The following is a 10,994-nucleotide window of genomic DNA, read 5'->3' on the forward strand; positions in this document are numbered from 1 at the left end:
GCTTTCAGCCGCAGCGGGTGCACGGAGCGGCTGTGACCTGTGGCCAGAGAGGAAAATGCTGAGTAAATTCATTGCTGACAGATGCCACAACAACAAAGCGCGTTCGGTGTTGTAGGGACCAAAAGTACATACACGAACTGAGAGAGTCGCAGAAATCTATGTTTAGTGGGTCAGAGTCATGTGTTCTTGTTAATTCTTAATTTAGACTGAGCAATTGGCGATATCTATACTAAAAGCACCCACAGGTCCTTTGTTTAAACCAGCATAACTGTATACACGCTGCAGCAGAATTAGCATGCTTCTGGAGTAGCCTGACTAAAAAATATTCTAGTGTAGTAAAATGTACAAAAAAATGTGTATCATAAACCTGAGCTCATTATTAAAAAGTTCCAGCTCATGCCAGAAAGCCAGAAACACACGTGTCATATACACCGCGTTTGGGTTGCAAATGTTTGTGAGCACAGTTTCCGTGAAAGCAACAAACAGCACAGAAGTGCACACTTTCTCTCTTCTGCCTTTGTTTGCCATGCAATCACAAAGCAGTAAAAGATAGGTTACTTTGGAGGATCAACTGATCAGTCTTATCTCTGTACCCGTGTTCAGATGGAAATCCACACCCAAGCGCACTGCCAGAGCCATTCTGTGCACACTGAAGCATTGGCTTCAGCTTTGTGAGATGGCGTTGTAAACAGATAGGAAAGAAAAGTGCCTTATAAGGCACGCAGCTCGGGTGCCGACGCTACTTTCTGGTTGGAAGCAGAGCTTCAGTTTCTCATGCAGTTGGAAGCAAGGGTTTAAAGACGAGCCAGGACACGACGAGTCGTTCTTGATTGCACAACTATTCCCCTGAGGTATAGAAAAGGCATTTATTTCTCAGCCATGAAACAGCTTCCCATTAGATCATTAAAAACAGTGTAATGAACATTCTCAGGATCAGCTCAGACACTGCAACTGCTGTAGCACAAGCTGCTTTACAGACCCAGAGCTTTGGGAGGGTGCTTTTAAAATTTCTCTTGAAAGTGCAAGTACAATGGGTTTATAAGTAGGCTCCCTAAAATCAATCAAATCAATCTCTTGGTTTGTTTTGCTGCTTCCAGCAATGGAAGTTTTATATCAAACACCAAAAATGACTTGCTTGGGTAGGTTTTTCTACATTATACAAAATGAGCAAGTCTATCTTCATGTCTAAATGTCTGTAAATGTATTAATTATGGGTTAAAATGAAGTGATTATATGTGCTGTAACTGTCTGTGCAAGGAATCTGCCAAAAACCTTCACTCTGGGCTTGGCTACCCTAAATACTACGGGTTGCAAGGAGACATTCCTTAGCTTCTACAAGAGCCTGACACGGCCCAGGGACAAAGGCTGGCAAATGCAAAGTGACTTGTAGCTCCGGCAGGTTTCCTGATCCACTTGCTGTGGTTTTGTAGGTAATGTTCTTCCTAGGCCGGAAAATAAGATGTTCTCTGCACATCAGATAAGCGTATCTCCTTGTTTGCATGGAAGCCCTGCCCTGGCTGCTGCTCACCATTCAGCTGACGCTGAGGAGGAGGAGGAATGAGTTCTCCAGATGCTGCCGGCTGGATGAGGCAAGACTGGATAATAGAGGAGGCAGGGATCCAAGTAACTGTGAAGTGGGAACTCACTCCTTGCACAGGGGTGATAAAAATAACCCCTGAGCCATTCTGTCATCTGACCTTTAGGCTGAATGACGCAGTGATACAGATGGGTGGAATGCATGTCGTTATGTCATTCGTTAGCAACTGCAATGTAACACGTACTGGGATTGCATTAGGGAGCATAACTTTGTCCTTACTTTAGGACATTTTGCCTACCAATAAAAGTATTCTATCTTTTTTTTTTTTTCTTGTGGCTGAAAATCAGCATTGTCAGCATTTCCTTTATGTTAGTGCTTACAACATGGAACTGGTTGCATGGTGTTTATGACGACTCTTATTTAAACAAAATCAAAAGATAATCCAGTCTCTTTCTGTCTTCCAGTCTCATCATACTTAAAAACAAATAAACAAAAAAGCCCTCTTTAGCATTTTCCTTTTTTTTTTTTTTTTAAATTAAAACATATAAATACAAGTGTTCTTAGTGGTTCACCCAGCATAACTGCTATTGTATGAAGAGATGGAGTCTCTCATGATGGGTTAGTAAGGATGCTCATGGCACTGATGCATATGGCTATGATACTATGAGGAATGGGTCCTCACCAGGAAGTTTAAGGCTGTCACACATCCTGACCTGCAGTGTCATACTTCCTGTTGACTCCCTCTCAAAGAGAGGCAGGAATCAGTTGCAAGGGGCAAGGAAAAAAATAAAAGCAAGTTGGATTGAAGCTGAGTAAATGCTGTCTTTACATTGTTTACAGTGCTGGCTATGTAAAATGCATACACTGAAAATACAGTTTATCAGGCACAGGCAGAATGTAAAAAGCAAGCTAGAGGTGTGCAGTATTTTAAATACTCCTTTCAGCTGTAACTTTTTCTCACCCTTTAAGCACCTCCTTAAAAAAAGCGGATGAAGACATGGTACGGAGGTGGTATGAAGATAAAAAATGGGACTGTCTAGTGAGAGAGTGGAGGATGAAAGAAGGCATGGGAAAGGGCAAGTGGGGATAAACTAAAACTTCAGGGGGCAAAGCCTGTGACTGATGTGCGATGTCAGGGAGAAGGAAGACTTCAGGCTGTAAAATTGAGATCTGTGTTAAAGACATGGCTACACGTAATAGGGAAATGGGGAAGGGATGGGCTGGCATAGTGATACGTAAAGACATGCACAATCTGCATAACAAATTGGGTGCACTGGGTGAACTGTGTCCCATGCTGTAGGAGCACCTGAGTGGTGCTGCAAAGAGGGTGGTTGCTGAAGATGTGTGTGACATTTTGTGGCTTTTATTTTTTTCTGCTTTTTAATTTTCTTTAGCTCTATACCTAAATAGAAGTGTTTCCAAATGGACAGGAAACAAAAGCTTTTCCTTTCTTGCAGATATCTGTCTTCCAGTTCCCACCAGCAGCATGGCCGGGTGCTAATGGAGCTGAGTTTGTCACCGAGGAGGCAAAGGCACTTGGGACAGTGCAGAACAAATCAATGAGAATTAAAAAGCAAGCAAACAAACAAAAACAATGACATAAGATAGCAGTGCTCCACAACCTTTGTGTTTAAGAAAGGTGCTGCACATCTAGGTTTGCCACTTTCTGGCACCCACAGTGTTTGTGTCTTCTGGAATGGAGGATGAAAGATACAAACGCTGCTGGTTCTTCACCGCCCTAGGACGATCTTGCCTTAGTTGTATCACATACATTTCTTCCCAGGCAGCCTGCTTGCACAAGCACAAAAGCAACCTCTAGCAGGCACAGTGCCCATACTGGAAGGGCTGTACTGAAAGGAAGAATATGAGGTGTGAGCTGCATGGAAGTGCTTCCTGTCTGCCTTGTCAAATAAAGGAGAGGCTGTCACAGTTCTTCCCCAAGTCCCTGGTCAGTTATGTGCTTCTTCCCATTTCTGGAGTCTTGTTTATTCCTTGTCTGCAAACCAAGGCATTCTTTTAAAGGTGAGTGGAAGAAAGGGAACTGATTTCTTATTCCAGCAAGGAATAAGAAAAGCATGCCTCATCACGTTTGCCATTGTCTGTCTCTCCTTTGTCTTCCCATCTCCATCCTTCCCTCACAGGGTGATTCCAGTTGACATTGATAGAAAGTCCCCACCTGCTTCCACTAACATCTGCCTGCTAGTATCTTTTGCGTTATGGACGCCTAGGATGAAACATGTCTACTCTGGAAGCATGTCTACTCCGGAAGATCTGGAAAGTGCTTTGAACATCATAGGCACCAGTAGTCTAGAAACAGTTTAGTAAGAAATGTGGAAAGTCAGAGCAAATAAAGATGCTGGGAAGCATAGAGGGCAAAAGTGAGAAAGAAGTTGGGTTTTTTTGTTTGTTTGTTTGTTTGTTTTTCCCAGTTCTGGTACAACATATTAATGGATGAGGCTAAGCTAGACATTAATAAATCTAGTTTAGAAAACAGAACAAAGTTCCCAAATGTGGCAATAGTGAGGACCTGGAACAGACTTAAAGCTGGAGTATCAGTGGGACACTGTCCTCTTTTAAGATGATGGTTGATACAAAAGCAAAACATTTAGGACCAAAGTGACTGAGGAGGTCCTGCTCAGTCATCTGTGCTTAGGAACAGACATGCAACAATGATAAATGCAAGATATAAACTAAAAGATGATGAAGAGGGGTAAAGAGAGAGGAGCGAGAGAAGGAATGAGGAAGTAGATTAATTTACATTGGAAGGAAAACTTTCAATGGAGGAGTTGGAATAAGAGCAAAGAAGACATTTATTAAAATTTACTTTGGGTTCAAACACCCATTTTACACCAGTTTACACTCATTTTACAATACTGAATGTAGAGAGACGTTTGGGGCACAGCTCATATACACATAGTGACAGAAGTTTATAATGAAGTGGCTTGGATTATTTGGGTGCCAGGAGAGGTCAAAAATCTAACATTCTATAAAAATATTCAAAAGCTAGCAAATAATTTAGCAAACTGAATATACTAGGAGAAGCCGAAGTTAAAAGTTCATTACGCAATGGGAAGATAGAGAATGAACTGTTTCTTCCAGTAAGGGAAGGTTTGGCTCTTCATAAGCACTAGGGAGCAAAAGAGATAGTCATAAGGTGGTTTATGGAAACCAACTGATTCAGTGCAGGGCAATAATAAGTGAGAACTGTGCAAATGCTGTGTGTCATCAAAAAAAAGAAAAAAAAACACTGAAATTTTACTGGCAGCATCTAGTGTGAAAGGTTAGAGAGAGGTCATGTATGACAAAGCCATCAAGATGCATCAGAGTCCCTTGGATTCCAGCCAGGTTGGAGGCAAGTTTTTGGTAGTATCTAGAAGCTGAATCCAACTTAAAGGACATTCATTCATATTGAAAACAGCCTTTATGAAAGCCAGGCTGTTTTACTGATAAATACCTGGAGCCACACTGCATCCACAGTAATCTAGCAGTGCCGTGACCCTGCCATTCATGCTCAAATTAAACCATCAATGCATGCACAAGAAATTCTGTTACCGCTTTTTTTTTTAAGTGCTTGCCAGTGTGTTACATATATTTCTGTCACGTTATCTGCCTTCTGTATAGTAATGTGCATTCACTAAAAATCCCTTTTACAGTGATTAAGCCTATGACAGCAGTGAGTGCCAGAAAGAAAGGGACCACTAAATGTTAAAAACAAATATTTTGTTTAAAGGTTGCCCACCTTGCATAGCACTTAACAGAGGAACTTCACTGCAACAGCAAAGCGGGCATGTTAAGATTTCTAATCAAGCCTAGACAAGAGATATTGCAATGTTATTGTACCACTGCCAAAACTGTAGCACGGGTGTGCTGAGGCCCGAGCCCCCGGAGCGGTGACTGCTGCAGGTGGCGGCAGTGTGAGGCTGAGCAGGAGGCAGCTGCGGAGGAAAGCAAGCACACTTCTGCAAGGTGGGCAGTATTAAAGAACAACAAATTCAACACTGCACGTGTACAAATGAAACTTCAGCGAGCTGCTCTTGTGTCGGCCAGGCTGGAAGTTTTACCAAGATCACCTTCTTTTGGAGAGAAGTGAAAGCAGCTTTTTCCAGTTTAGATAAAGTTGATCTGGACTTGTCTGGTCCTCAACCAGTAAACATACAGCAAAGGGGAATGTATCGACTTGAAAAATTATTTAAGCTAAATGGAGTTATTTGCTTACACGGAGTATAATATCATGGTGGTATCAAAAAGACTACCTTTGGAGTCTCACTTTTTGAAGTGAGGCCTGCGGGTGGCATGCTGCTGGTCATTTAGCCCCACAGGACTGCATCCCCAGGCATGCCTTGTCTGCCCGGGCTGAGTGTACACCCCTGCCAGGTAGGGGATGTTTGCAGTTTTGGAAAGGTTGTGAGTGACTGGCAGGTCTGCCTGTATGAGTGGGCTTGGACCTGTGTAGTAGCTGGGGCAGAGGTGCCTTCATGCGCTTCGGTAGGATCGGAGCCCGCTTTTCGGTACAGTGCTCTGCGTTCTCCCTGTGGTCCTTGACCTCAGACTTGACTCCTACATCTTAAGCTAAGATTGTGGGACTGGCAATTAAAGGGGAAAAAATGGTTTGTTTCCATTTGTCAGTGCAGTGTAACAGTCACCAAGAGATGATAAATACTGCTCCTGAAAACGTTTACACCGAGCTTCTTTCTGACCAAGCCTGTGCTTTGAGCAGTAAGTGAATTTCTCTATGTTAGTTCAGGCTAGGGGTTATTTGGCCAAAAGGCATATATCATAGATGACATCTTTGCCCAGTAGGATGTACATGGGACACTTATATACTAGATACTTTTTCTGTATGAAATAATGTGTAATGTGTAGGAAAATATTTAAGGATTGGCTTTCTTTTCATCAGCAGACATACAGTCCCCTCATGTTGTATGAGTTTTACCAGATTCTACAGGAGACATTAAAACTATTGATGTTATATTTTAAAACATTATACTGTCTTTTAACAATATAACATAGATTTGGTGTTGATAAAATCCAGCACACCATTTTGATAATACAGAAAAGGAAATGTGTTAAACAACAGAGACACGTGATTTTCACCTTTTACTTTTCATATATATCTGTGCTATGTTTGTGAGGGACATGTTGCTTGGGATATTTTTAGGCAGGACTTTGTGTCTAAATAATATCAGCTCTCTCCTCACTTTAAAGCCTTTTAAGAAGTGTTACTACCACTGAGCCCCTTCAGGAGAGATCAGTGGCCTCAGTACATTGTAATTATTTTTCCCATCTGAGCACAATTAAGATAATTCTCAACTACTCTTCACGATGTATTTTACCACACACACTAGTATGTATTAAAGTCATGAAGTAATTCATAGATAACAACTTTCATGAAGTACATGCTGACATTTTAATCTCAAGTTGTCTCCGTGGGCAGGATGTGTCTCTTAGAGACAGCCAGCACAGCTGGGACGCTGCCCGGGTGATGTATAACTTGGGCCAGGTCCCTCCTTCTTGGATCATCACGTAGGGTTTGACCTGTCGTGACAAGGACAGTGACACACATTGACCACTAAGGTGACCATACTGAGGGACACCCGTGCCTGCTGTCCTCCAGGTGAGGGTTCTCAGCACACACAGATGATGAGGAGGAAGAAGTAGAGGGCCAATGGTGGAGGGGGTGTTTTATGCCACCTTGTACAGGCTGTGAAGGCTGGCAGGAGGTGCTGGTACCTTGCTGAGACTGATTTGCACCCTGCTTTTGGAAACAGGGTGTGGGGATGTAATTAGGCGAATCAGTGGAGCTATGGTCCCTCCCATTTCCCCCATCTTTCCAGCTGCAGTCCTTCTATTGTAATTGAAGTAGTATTATGTCACACTAGTCTCAATTTTCCATAATACCCCCACAGTTGGTGTGTGTCTTCATAACTCGGGGCCTATTTTACGGATGAGTCACATAATAGTCAAAGTTATTAATTTGTTACAAGACTGCCTACAATCCCAATTTCTACAGTGTTCCTACATTGCTCACAGACTTAAAATTTGGAGCCACTCATATTACTCACTACTTGAGCAAAATAATTGGAAGAGTCGGTGCAACTGCTGTTTTACAGGGCCCCAGGCCACAGTATTGAATGTTGGCGAGTCAGGGGAGCCTCTTGTCCCATCCAGGTGGCTTGGAGCATCCCAGCCAGCCTTCACCCAGGCTAGGACACCTCTTTCTCATGAGCAGCCCCACAGGCTGTGATGGAGACACTCAGAGGTGTGTCTCTGTGCCACCTGAGTCAAGACACCAGCATGTGCCCCTTAGGTGCTAATTAAAGTCCACTTCATGCACAGGAATAGACTTCCAATTAATGCGGTAGTCCTGGAATGTGCCGTGGGATGTGGACAGGAGCAGAAGCTGTTGCAGAAAAAAAGTAATTGGAGTGTTTAAATGTCAAGGCCCTCATGATTAGTCTGTGTCGTCCCATGAATTACCCCACAGTAACCCAGCTCCAGCTTCCAAAGGAGATGCTCACGTTAAGGTTTTTCCAGGGCTTCCAAGATCTGGGCTTCTCAGCAGTCCAAAAATCTGAGGAAATCAGATTTTTTTTATTTCCTTGCTCATACACTTCCCACGTCACAGCATGGTAAAGAGCCAAAGCTCTAGGCTGTTTAAAGACCTTAAGGAAAAATTTGCAAGGAACAAACAAATACGTCATCCTGAATGTTGTCCTGGAAAAAAGGCCAAAAATCTCCTTCCATGGGAAATCTTGAAGTTTTTCCTTTTCATTTTGAAATGACTTTTTATTTTGGAATTTCACTTGGAATGGAAATTCTAAGAGTCTGCCAATTCAAGTCAGCTGTGATTCAGCTGTTACTCATCCATAAAATTGATAATTTCATGTCTTGTTTCTTAATTCATAGAAGTTTAGTATTGGTTTATCATTACTCAAATATTATCCAAAGCACTTTTTTCTTTCAGCAAAGAAATAAGGAGGAGAGAACCTATCTGAAAGACCGTGGTGAAAACCAAGATGCTTGTTTTTCAACAGAGAGGTAATATATTTTGGGTTTTATTCTGCTTTGCTTAAGGAAACACTGTAACAAGGCCATCCACCCTTTTGCACCTAAAAGCTGTGAATCCTGTAACAAAGATCCACTTCAATGAGAAAACCTGTGCCGTCAAGCGATGCCTGGTGTACCCAGTACAACACATCTGCAAACAGGAATCCCATCAGGCTCCATTTCCTGCAGCCATCTACCAGGGCTTCAGATGCAGTTAAATTCTGTCTTGTAGTGATATTGCAAAGCAATATTTAAATAAAGCTGTGATTGCACACCATGTCTGTGGTTAGTGGCCTGTGACAATAAAATGAGAGGTCTCAACATCAAAGTTTTTAGTTTAGTCATAAAAATGAGTACCAAAAGCAGTTTGAAATGTAGCCAACTATCAAAAAGGTGTTGGCGCTCACAGATCTTATTCTTTTTGCTAAATTGTTTACAAGTATTTAAAGCAGCACAGGGTGACAGATACACGACAACTTTTGAGTAGCTTCATGTTTCTGATATTGTCATCCTACGACAATAGTAAACATAGAAAATCCTGTTGCCTCCAAGAGCAAACAAGGAGCTCTTTGAGGGAGTTGCTGCAGAAAACTGCCATCTCTAATTGACTCCTTTGTCAAGAGTCTTATCAGAGACTTTGTCAGTCTTTCCCTTTTGGGTCTTCCCAGGGTGGGTTCAATGAAATAGAACAAATCTCACTGCCCTAACAACCCCCACTCTGCTTCTGGACACAAAGCGTAAATGAGCAGCACCAGAATTTTGCCAGAAAGTATCTAGTTTTGAAAGATGTTATCAGCATCCTGGAAACCAGGAGCCAGGATGCCCCAGTCTCTAGCCTCAGTTTAACACACTGAACTGAGTGATTGCTACTGATGAGCTGAACAGAGAGCCCAAGACTTCAGAGCAAGACACACACATGTTCCACCCCTGCTGCAGCCATCATTCTTCAAAGGATCTGTATGCGTAGCAAGCAAAAAGGAATTATTTTTGCACTGCTCCAACAGTCTTCTTTTTAGCTTATTTTGATGCTGCACTTGCTTTGATGCTGCATTTACAGGGCAGGGACATTACCTTGTCCTGTAATTTCCATCATTCGGAAGAAATTCATGCTTGGAATACATAAATACATCATAGGAATTTTCTGGGAAAGAGATTTAGGCAACTGGCAGGGGATGGCTAATGTTTTTGACAGAAAAACAAAGAAGTCAGCATAGCCTATTAGCATCTTCAGGTACTTCACCATTCTGATGCAGAAAAACACACACTTTTTTTCTTCCTCCCTGTTTTTACTTGCTGTTCAGTAAAACGTTCTTGTAATAACAAAAAACATCATCGTAATTCCGTAAGTGAGATATAGCGAGTCTGAAAAAGCAGTCTGCAGTGACAATACAGATTTCCCTACCTGAGAAAGGAACTCAGGCATTCTCCACACTATTTTTCACACCCTGTTCCTTTTAGAGTTAAATACTGGTATCCTGTCTATGCTACAGAAGTGTAAATGTTTAACTGGTTCATATATACTGGTGACAAACAATCAACTTTGTAATGCAGTCAGTAATAAAAGATGAAAGTTGAGCCCTGCTTTACCTTTTGGGGGTCAACTGCTAACTGTGAGCATTCATTCCAGGTATGCAAAAAGGATCCAAACTTTCACTGAAAGAGAGTGTTATTTTTCTGGTTGAAGATTAACTCAGCCATAAGCTGTTTCTTCCCTGAGAGAAATAGCTTTCAGATTTTTGAAAACATGCAAAATGACATCCAGCAGTTTTTCTTCTATATGAACGCCTGCTTTACTTTTCCTAAAACTAAAGAATATTTTGCTCTGTAAGATGAAAATATCCTTTGTTGTGACAGCCATAGGTATTATAGCATTTAAACAATTTTGGTTTGACTTGATTTTGATTGTAATTTTTATTTGATTTGATTACTCAGATCAAATTGAGTAACTTTGATCTTTTTCATTGCATGTTTTCCTTTCTCACAGATATGTTTGGTAAATATATAAGCACATTGTAGTTTAAAATATAATATCAAAAAAAAAAGAGGTTATTACTTTGCACTTTTGCATATATAAAAATAACATTATATGCATGGCCTGTTGTATGGCTTGGCTGGTGCTAACGTTCAGAAAAAAATAGTGTGCTGACAAACACGTGATGTACGTGCAGGTGCAATTCAGACATTATTTTTCAGCTCATTGTTGTTGACTTCACATAGGAAGGAAAGGAATGTGTATCGGGACATTTCTATGCAGATCACCCAACCCCTCTTTGTTTTTGCTTCCCTCTCGCTAATGGGAATGAAACACGCTTACATTCATCTCAGGCTGATGTCAGATTTACTCTCCAGTTAATATTTGCAAAGCACAGTAAGATGGAATGTGCTAGACAAGGGCACCAGAGAGTATTCT

The sequence above is a fragment of the Cygnus atratus genome, chromosome 1 (assembly GCF_013377495.2).
Source record: "Cygnus atratus isolate AKBS03 ecotype Queensland, Australia chromosome 1, CAtr_DNAZoo_HiC_assembly, whole genome shotgun sequence".
In the NCBI taxonomy this organism is placed as follows: Eukaryota; Metazoa; Chordata; class Aves; order Anseriformes; family Anatidae; genus Cygnus; species Cygnus atratus.